We start from the raw sequence: 10,891 nt of genomic DNA, 5'->3' as shown, positions 1-10,891 counted from the left end.
TAAATTGATGCTCAGGCCCCTTCTCCTTCCTTTTACCAACCTGTTTTTGTTTCTATAAATTATAACCATTTCTGTAGGATCATCAGCAGAGAAACTAGCCACTTCTGCCCAGTTTGATCAAACTACATAAAATTAATTTTCTCTTTTTATATCATTTGCCTATTTAATTTAAAAAAAATTTTATTTACTTACTTGTTCTAATTATACAGTCAGCAGAATGTATTTCAATTCATAGTGCACAAATGGAGCACAATTTTTTCACGTCTCTGGTTGTACACAAAGTAGTCACACCTTTTGTGTCTTTATACATGTACCTAGGGTGATGATGTCTGTCGCATTCCACCATCTTTCCTACCCCCATGCTCCCTCCCCTTTGCCCATTCCTCCCTCACATGCCCACCCTCGCCTATCCCCTGCTATGGATCAGAATCCACTTGTCAGAGAAAACACTCAGCCTTTGGTTTTGGGGATTGGTTCATCCATTTACCTGCAAATGCCATGATTTTATCCTTTTTAATGCTGAGTAATATTGTATTTTGTGTGTGTGTGTGTGTCACAATTTCTTTATCCATTCATCTGTTGAAGGGCATCTAGGTTGGTTCCACAGTTTAGCTATTGTGAATTGTGCTGCTGTAAACATTGATGTGGCTGTGTCACTGTAGTATGTTGTTTTTAAGTCCTTTGGGTATAGACCAAGGACAACGGGGTCAAATGGTGTTTCCATTCCAAGTTTTCTAAGGACTCTCCATACTGCTTTTCAGATTAGTTGCACCAATTTGCAGTCCCACCAGCAATGTATGAGTGTGCCTTTTCCCCCACATCCTTGCCAACATTTATTGTTGTTTGTATTCTTGATAGCTGCCATTCTGACTGATGTGAGATAAAATCTTAGAGTAGTTTTGATTTGCATTTCTCTGATTACTAGAGATGTTGAACATTTTTTCATATATTTGTTGATCAATTGTATATCTTCTGAGAAGTATCTGTTCAGTTCCTTGGCCCATTTATTGATTGGATTTTGTGGGGGTTTTTTGGTGTTAAGTTTTTGGGGTTCTCTATATATTCTGTAGATTAGTGCTCTATCTGATGTGCATATGGTAAAAAAATTGCTCCCATTCTATAGGCTCTCATTTGCCTATTTCTTATGCTGAAGGTGGTAGAATTTGTCCAGCCTGGGATCCAGGCAGGGTCCCTGGCTTGGCTGTGGGTAGCAGTTGAAACTAAGCAAATGTCACAAATAACCAACAAACTTTACATCTAGCGAGCCCTAGCACTCAGTCATGTGGAGCCTAGTATGTAGAGTTTAGTGTTAGGATAGTTTCTCTGCACTAATCACTTTTCTTTTCATGCATGTGACTTCTGGAATTCCTTTGTTCTCAGCTTCTCCTTCCTTCTTTTTTCCTTTCTTCTTGTTGTTGTTACGGATTGACCCCAGGACCTTGCACATATACTCTACTAATGAGCTTGATGCTCAGGCCCCTCTCCTTCCTTTTACCAAAAATAATAATAAACAATAAAAAGGACTGGTGGTGTAGCTCAGTAGTACAGTACCCCTGGGTTCAATCCTCAGTACTCAAATAAAATAAGTAAATAATCCAGTTTAAAAATTATATATATATACACACACATACTTATAAACACATATAAGAATATATATGTATAAGTGTATATACAATTATACATATATATAAATAAATATATTTGTATTTTCTTTCTAAGTTCTGTGAGCTGCTACAAAAAAGAGAGGGTGGTAGAATTACCTATTTATAGCTGGTCACACAGACACAGTAGAACAACAGGATTTCCACTGGGAGTAGGGGGAGTTGTTAGGGGCTGAGCCCCTATCTGATCTGATGCTATCTTCTGTGTTATATCTCCTGTGTCAGAGTTGAACTGAGGACACTGGCTGGTGTCTGTTACTAAATCAATCATGCTTGCTTGCTGGTGGAGAGAAATCCCCACATCTTTTGGGGGTCACAGAAGTCTATGTTGATTGTGGCATGAGAGCAGAGGAAAAAGATTGTTTTTGTTTTGTTCCTACAGAATACTACATGCAGAAATCTATGACATTCCATTTAATACATTCTTTTTCTTTTTTTTTTTTTAAATAATTTTTATTTTATTTTTATTGTTTAATTTTCGGCGGACACAACATCTTTGTTGGTATGTGGTGCTGAGGATCGAACCCGGGATGCACGCATGCCAGGTGAGCGCGCTACCGCTTGAGCCACACCCCCAGCCCGACATTCTTTTTCTTAATCATTGGTAACTTGATAGATGAGAATAGGGTCTCATTTAAGTTTGTATTTTCTTGATAACTAGTGTATGTGATCATATCTCGTGCGTGTCTTTACCAGCATTTAGCAGTGTCTTGCTCACTTAGGGGTGTGTGTGTGTGTGTGTGTGTGTGTGTGTTTTGTACTGTAATTGTAATTGAATGCAGGGGAGCTTTACCACTGAGCTACATCTCCAGCCCTTTTTATTTTCTATTTTGAGACAGGGTCCCACTAAGTTGCTGAGGCTGGCCTGGAACTTAAGATCCTTTTGCCTCAACCTCCTGAATCTTTGGGATTTGCTTGTATTCTGAGAGGAGGTGTCTGCCTGAAATCTTGACTCCTGGAAGGGGCTTATTGATGCCTCTATGTCCCTGCCTCTTGACCTCTACATTTTGACTTTCCTTAGAGCCCAAAAAAGAGCTATCAAAGAATACAGAAACATGAAGTGCTTATCCCATTTTTTTCATGTTATTGACTTTCCCCCCATGTGTCCTCCTCCTTCTCCTCCTCCTCCTTTTTTAATATTTCTAATTGTAGATGGACACAGTACCTTTATTTTGTTTAGTTAGTTTTAAACAGTGCTGGGTATTGAACCAAGGGCCTCACTCATGCTAGGCAAATACTCTACCACTAAGCTACAACTCCAGCCCTGTCCCTTCTTTTTGATGAACACATTTGAGGCAGAAGCACCTTAAAGATAAACGTTTTTGAATGTGTCAACTTTAGGAAGCAAAACAGGCATCTAGAGTAGATAATGTCTACACTGAGACCAAAAAGACTCCCCCAGTGTTGAGTGTGTTGCCTCCTGAGTATAAAGAGATTGCAGCAAGATAAAGCTGGGGTGGAACAGTGGATCATTGCATCAATGCCTTGTAGGCCATTAGGAATTTAGACTTTATCCTGAGTGCTTGGAGAGTCACTAGATTATTTTAAGCAGGAGTGACAAAATCTAACTTGTGCTTTAAGATACTCTGGTTGCAGCCTGCAAATGGGTTGAAGGAGGGAGACTGGAGCAGAAAGACTTTTGCATCAGTCCTGATGGTGGGTGAAGGTGGCCTGATAGTACATTACAGTGGTGGGGATGAGATATTCAGCAAGGAGAACTGGCAAAATTGGCTGTGGGTTATGAAAGACCATAAACTCCAGATTTCTGGTTTATGGTCATTCCTTGAAGTGGGGAAGATGATGGAAAGAAGTTTGAATTGGGATGGAGATGTGGAGAGATGGTGAGTTCAGATTTGGATATCCTGAGCCCGAGGTGCCTGTGTGACACACCAGTGGCATGTTCAGAACTAGCTGGATATCTAGAAGAACATATCTGGGCTAGAATGAGAGAAACAGGGTGTGGTGCTCCCCTGTAATCATGGCTACTCAGGAGGAGGAGTCAGGAGAATCAAAAATTCAAGACCAGCCAGGGCAGCTTAGTAAACTTGGTCTCAAAATAAAAAATAAAAAGGGTTGGGGATGTAACTCAGTGGGTTCAGTCCCTAACAGACAGACAGACAGACAGACAGACAGACACACACACACACACAAAATGAAACAAAAGTTCAATCAGAGCAGACCAAGTCACTTAAAGCTGGGACATCTCCGGTTCTCCTTGCTCCTAAACCTGATTCTCACTCCCCTAGATCCTTAGCTGGCTTTCTATGTTAAATCAATCAGATCTTTCTTCAGTTTCCTTGAAACAAAGTTCCCACTTTGTTTCAGCAGAGGGCAGTAGATTGCAAAAAACAGCCTCCGTTTCTAAGCCCAGAAAAAACAAGTCTATCTCCAACATCATGCCCATGTTAAAGTACCCCAAACATAGCATTATCATGGTCTGTATGCTCATGAACGGGAGGGACAGGGTAGACCTCAAAGAGTGGTGAGACCTCAGAGAGTAGCAAGACTTCTTTCCTCTTGCAAATGACTGTTTAGCTATGCATGACTTATATAGACCTTGAAGAGGGAGTTTGATCTTGAAGATAAGTATGAGTTGACAAGATAGCTTTGATTATAGAAAACAGCATAGTGGAAACATGGCAACAGTAAAAAGCTTGGTATAATATTGGGGTGGGGGCTGTAGTAATAGATATGCTGTTATAGGCTCTGTGTCATCCTGAAAGAATGTCAACTTTAAGAGTTGAACATCTTCCTGAAGGCAATGAGAAATCACTGAAGAAGCTAGGCAAGCAGTCTACTACTGAGCCACATCCCCAGCCCAGTTATAAACTTATTAAATGTCTTTGTGTGGGTTTATTTGGCCTATCCATTTTTTGTTTTGTTTTGTTACTGGGGATTGAACTCAGGTGCTTTACCATTGAGTTACATCCCCAGCCCTTTTCATTGTTTTGAGACAGAATCTCACTACGTTGCTGAGGTTGGCCTTGTGGCTCAGCGGTAGAGCGCATGCCTAGCATGTACAAGGCCCTGGTTTCGATTCTCAGCACCACATAAAAATAAATAAATAAAATAAAGGTATTGTGTCCAACTACAACTAAAAAATAAATATTTTTAAAAATATCAAATTATGCCACTAACTCGTCTTCTTCCTGCTTCCATGCACTCCCTAAGAGAGTCTCTCTACATTTAGAAAATGATTGCTAGAGCAAGAGGTATATTGAGGACAGAAAGCTGAACCAACACCAATATTTGATGAATGTTGAAGATACAGGAATGTTCACAGAGTCCCCAAGGGACAGTAAGAGGCAACCCTGACAAGACTTAATGAAACAGATGATGAATGACCTCAGAGTATTTTGCTCCTGCAAATTGCAATGATTGATCCTAAAAGACTATACACTACTCCTGGGGCTCCAGGGATTACAGCTGGGCATGAATGCATATACCCATAATCCCAGTGATTTGAGAGGTTGAAGCAGGAGGATGGCAAGCTTGAGGCCAGCCTTAGCAATTTAGTGAAGCCCTAGGCAATTTAGTAAGACCATCTACAATAAAAAAATAAAAAGGGCCAGGGACGTAGCTCAGTAGTAGAGTACCTCTGGGTTCAATCTTGGGAAAGGAAGGAAGGAAGGAAGGAAGGAAGAAAGGAGGGAGGGAGGGAGGGAGGGAGGAAGAAATTGCTTGGAGAAGCGAGGGATTCTGAGTTCTTCTTAGGTAATGACTCAAAGGGGCATTTTCTGTAACAAGATCCAGTGCCACATCTAGGACAATTCAGGGAAAAGGAATTTTTGAAATTCAGAAGGAAGAGTGACCTCCTTTTCCAAGGAAGAGGTAAGAAAGGAAGATGGCCTAAAGTTTTGATCTTTAAGGGAAAACTAGAAAACAAATTCCAGGTTCCCAACTCTTGGAAACAGAGTATTGTTGTGTGGCATGCTTTAGACACTGGGCTCTACCAGTCTTCTTTTGCTTATCTCCATTCTTTAGGAAAAAAACATTTTTTTCTTATTAAATTCATCAACCAATTGAGTTGACCAAAATAAAAATTGGGGTATATTGGCCTTTATTATTATTATTATTATTATATTGAAGATTAAACCCAGGAGTGCTTACCCACTGAACCACATCCCCAGCCCTTTTTATTTTGAGACAGGGTCTCCATAAGTTGCTTAGGGCCTTGCTAAGTTGCTGAGGCTGGCTTTGAGATCATGATCCTCCTGTCCCAGACTCCTGAGGCCCTGGGATTACAGATGTTCACCACTGGGCTGGGCTATTTTGGCATTTCTGCTAATATAGCCTCCAGTTATGCCTTTGTTGACTGACTAGAGTGGTGGTTGGCTAACTTTCTAGCTCTCTAATTAATATTCTAAAAATAAAGATCCATTGGTATTTTAAGGAATTTTCCTTTACCTTTGGTTTCAACAGCTTGAATATGATGTATTTATACGTGTGTCTGTGTGACTGTATGGTGTTTAGTCTACCTGTGGTCTTCTGAGGTTTTGGATTTGTGGTTTGGTAACTTTCATTATTTTTGAAAAAAAAAAAGTTTTACCCCAGTACTAGGGATTGAACCCAGGGGCGCTCTACTACTGAGCTACATCCTCAGCCCTTAGAATATTTTATTTTGATACAGAGTCTTGCTAAATTGCCCAGGCTGGCCTTATCCAAGACTCTGAGTTCAACATTATCCTACATGATAAGGGAGGTAGGCACTTCTATATGTGTCTGTCCTTCTAGGTCAGTTTGTAATCTCCTTATTCTAAGTTTTCAACGGTGGACTGACACTGGCATTTCCTTTCCTTGAGGCTGTGTTATTTGTCATGCAAACATGATTTCAATTTTATAACTGTCCTAACCAATTATGATACAAGCCTTTCTCTCTTAGCCACAATGTTCTTTGCTGATTTCTTATGTTTATATTTGATAAATATAAACCTTCTTTGCAGCTAACATGCAGATGTGCCTGAAATCAAAACCTGTCTGATTATATACTTTGGATGGACAGTCATTAATGGTTTCTTCTAACAGTTACACTTTTCCTCAATTTTGTTTATTTTATTTATTTTTAGAGTGCAGAGATTGAACCCAGGGTCTTGAACAAATGCTTTACCACTGAGCTACATAACCGGCCCTTCTTCAATTTTTAATTCTAGTCAAACTCAAAGCTCCTTTCTGCTCTGCTAATTTAGCTGAAGCACAAGATATCCTGGGGTTATTTAATATCTGTCTCTTGCATGTGTCCTGTTTTTCTTATTATAATGAGAATCCCTCAAGAGATAGACTCTTGTCTGTTCTAATTTTTGCATCTCCTCCCACCCTCACCTCATCTCTTTTAACTAGCATAGAATCAACATTGGGTTAGAGTATCAGCAGTGAATTAAGTTTCTAGTCAATCTTTATGAGTTCTTTCCTCCCTTGCTTAGATTATGGTACTTGAAGTGGGAGACAGCCAGCATCTCATTGGGGGGTTCTTCTTCCTGCTGAGGAGGGTATAAGCCACCTGAAAACTTAAAGTCTAAAATAATTAGTGAAGAACAAAACACAAAGAGTCAGAAATATATTTACAAAAGTGGAGCCCCTGATACATCCAGTCTTCACAATAGCTGGAACTAGACAAAGGAAAGATGGCTCTGGTGGTTTATTTAAGGGGGTACATCAAAGGCAGGGATAAGGTTTTAAGGGCAGAATCTTGCTTTGTGATGTCTTGCAGTCAGCAGGTTGATTGACATCTTGGCAGTCACACTCATCTCAGGTGTTGTGTGGGTCACAACAGAGCAAGATAGAAATTCACAATTTCCCTGGGCAATTGACTAGAGAAAATGTCTACAGGTCATTCCCAGACACCAGATGTTTCTATCCACCAGGCTTCAATGCATGGTGACCCACACACAACCCATGGACAGTTCGTGACAGGTACTGTTGCCACCTTTAGTATTGCTACAGTTTGGATCTGAAGTGTCCCCCAGAGGTCCTTGTAGTAAAGTCTTGGTCCTCATCTTCATGCTTCTAGAAGGTGGTGGAAAACTCTAAAAGGTGGGGATTACTGGGAGGTTTTAGGTAATTGGGAGTGTGTCCTCTAAGGGGATTGTGTGACCTCAGTCTTTTCTTCTTTCTGCTTCCAACCATGAGGTGAATAGACTTCCTCCACCACATGCTCCCACTGTGAAATACTGCCTTGCCACAGGCCCAAAAGCAATGGGGCTAATCAAACATGGACTGAAACTTCCAAAACTGTGAGCCAAAATAAACCTTTACTCTTTGTAGGTTTATCACCTCAGGTATTTTGTCACAGTAATGGAAAGCTGACCAACACATGCATTAGTTTCCTTCAGTGCTTCCAGAGGACATAACTTCAATTCTGCAGCTTTGCCAAGGCCCAAGTTTACTCCAGCATGCCCTCCTGCTCTGTACTTTTCTTCTCCTGGGGCCTCTACTGAGACTGGGAGCCACGGGAAAGAATAAATTCTAAGCAGGAACTCCCACCATAGCCTTGTGCAAGATAACTTTTCCCAGTGTTTAAATTGATAAACTAAGGCTACATAAAGGGACTTTTCCATAAAATTACTCAGTGATAGACATATTTTCATATTTGCTACTTCACTCAGGTGTTGTATGGGTCACATCAGAGCAAGATACGGTCTTGCTACGGTCAGAGAAGGTGTCTGATATCCTTCATTTACTCTCTAGTCCCTTTAAAGCTTTGTCCTTCCCTAGCAATCATTCAATCAATGCAAAAAAAGAAATGGATGAGAACTTAAATGAGTGAGTGGGAATATAGTGTTGGCAAAATTTGTACTGGACTGAACTTGGACCCACCACACTCTCTTCTGCCTCTGACTTCTTGCTCTCCAAGAGTTCTTCTGCTCTGGATACCTGATTAATGGGTCTCTCTGGCTCCCAGCACTTCTGCTTTCTCTCCAGGAGATGGTAGGCTTCTTCCTTTTGGCTCAGCACCTGTTTATGGTGGCACTCATGGTAAACTATCTCTTTGACTCCATCCTTACATGTGTTGCCTAGAAAGCCACCTTCTCAGGTGTGACCTAAGATCTCAACTCTCTCTCCAACAGGTTGTGAAATACTGAGTACTGATTATCATGGAAGAGAAAGTAGAGTCTGGAGACAAGCATGGTGGTGCATACCTTGTAATTCCAGTGACTCAGGAGGCTGAAGCAGGAAGATCACATGTTTGAGGGCAGCCCAGGCAACTTGGCAAGATCCTGTCTTAAAATAAAATAAAAAGGGCTGGGGATGTAGCTCAGTGATAGAACACCCCTGGGTTCAAGGCTCAGTGCTGGGAAAAACAAAAAATAAAAATAACAACAAAAAAATAGTCTGGAACTGCATTGGGTAAAATTGGAAATGAGGCATTGCTTTATCTTCATTAGCTCCTTGAAAATCTAGGAACATGTGATTAGAATAAAGAGTCTGTCTTTCTTTTTTAGTTCTGAGGATAAAACACAAGGCCTTGTACATTTTAGGTAAGCACTTTACCACTGAATTGTACTGCCAGCCTAGGAAGAATTCTTAAATATGTGCAGTTATCAGTGAAAGAATAGACGAAAAGACCACCAAGACAGAATACAGAGCCCAGAAGTCAACCTACATAAGTATTGTCAACTCATCTTTGACAAAGAAGGAAATGCAATATAATGTAAAAAAGCCTTTTTAAAATAAATGGTGCTGGAACACCACATAGGATTGAAAGAACACGGTTAGTGCCTAGGAAGGCTTGTTTCTGGTGGTGAGAAAAGAACTTCAAATACCGCAACAATGTGGACTGAGAGAAGGGAAATTGGCCACTTCCCTTGTTTACAATCTTTATGAGGAGATCAACCTAAAGGAATATACTCATAAAACATCTGAAGAGATGGCACTGTGAAGCATGCCTGTAATCTCAGTGACTCCAGAGGCTGAGTCAGGAGGTTTGGAAGTTCAAGAGCAGCCTGGGCAATGTACAGAGATCCTGTCTCAAAATTTAGAAAGGGGAGGCTGGGGTTGTAGCTCAGTGGTAGAACATTTGCCTAGCATGCGTAAGGCACTGGGTTAGATTCTCAGCACCACGTAGAAATAAATAAAATAAAGGTATCTTGTCCATCTACAACTAAAAAAAAAAAAATTAGAAAGCGGGGGATAGGCATGCTGGGGATGTACCTCAGTGGTAGAGTGCCCTTGGCTTCAATCTCCAGTTTAAAAAAAAAATCTGAAGAAGTCCATCTGAACATTTGGCACACACCCTAAACTGCATATATTCATCCTGCTTGTAGGTGTGCTGTGGTCTTCCATATTGTTGCCATGCTCAACAAGGAGTATGTGAGTAATAAAATGTTAAAATCTTTTCCATTGAGTCCTTTCTTTGAGATAGGTATATAGTATGCTGGGGCTGTTGCAACATACTATATTCCTGTCTCATTTATACACTGGGGTTAAACATATACAAAAAAAAAAAAGAATCTAGACACATATGTCATGCCCTTCACAAAAATTACTCCAAGTGGGTCAATAGGCAAGATGTGAAATATGTTTATAAAACATTTAGAAGGTAACGTAGGAGAATCAGCATGACAATTACATAAAACGCCAGGGATACAATTTGGGAAAGAAATAATTGATAAGCAGGGTTTTATTTTATTTTGGTACTGGCGATGTAACCCAGGTGCACTTTACCACTGAGCTACATTCCAGACCTTTTTATTTTTTGAGACAGGGTCTCATTAAGTTGCTGTGGGTCTTGCAAAGTTGCTGAGGTTGGCCTTGTGATCTTCCTATTTCAGCCTCCCAAGTTTCTGGGATTACAGGCATACACCACCATGCCTGATTTAAGCAAGGTGGATGGCCCATGCCTGTAATTCAGACAGCTTGGAGGCTGAGGCAAGTTCAAAGCCAGCTCAGTAATATAGTCCCTAAGCAATTTAGCAAGACTCTGTCTCAAAATAAAAAATAAAAATGGCTGGGCATGTGACTCATTGGTCAAGCATTTCTGGGTTCAAACCCCTATACCAAAACAAACAAACAAACAAAACCCCTTCAGCTCTAAAAAAAGAAGAAGAAAAGACATTGTCAAGAGAATGAGAAGAGGGCTGGGGCTGTAGCTCAGTGGTAGAGGTGCTTGCCTCACAAGTGTGAGGCCTTGGGTTCAATCCTCAGCATCACATTAAAATAAATAAATAAAGATGAAGATATTAAGAGAGAGAGAGAGAGAGAGAGAGAGAGAGAGAGAGAGAGAGAGAGAGAGA

The sequence above is a fragment of the Marmota marmota genome, unplaced genomic scaffold (genome assembly GCF_001458135.2).
Source record: "Marmota marmota marmota unplaced genomic scaffold, marMar, whole genome shotgun sequence".
Classification (NCBI taxonomy): Eukaryota; Metazoa; Chordata; class Mammalia; order Rodentia; family Sciuridae; genus Marmota; species Marmota marmota.
Note: the sequence above shows the minus strand (reverse complement) of the source record.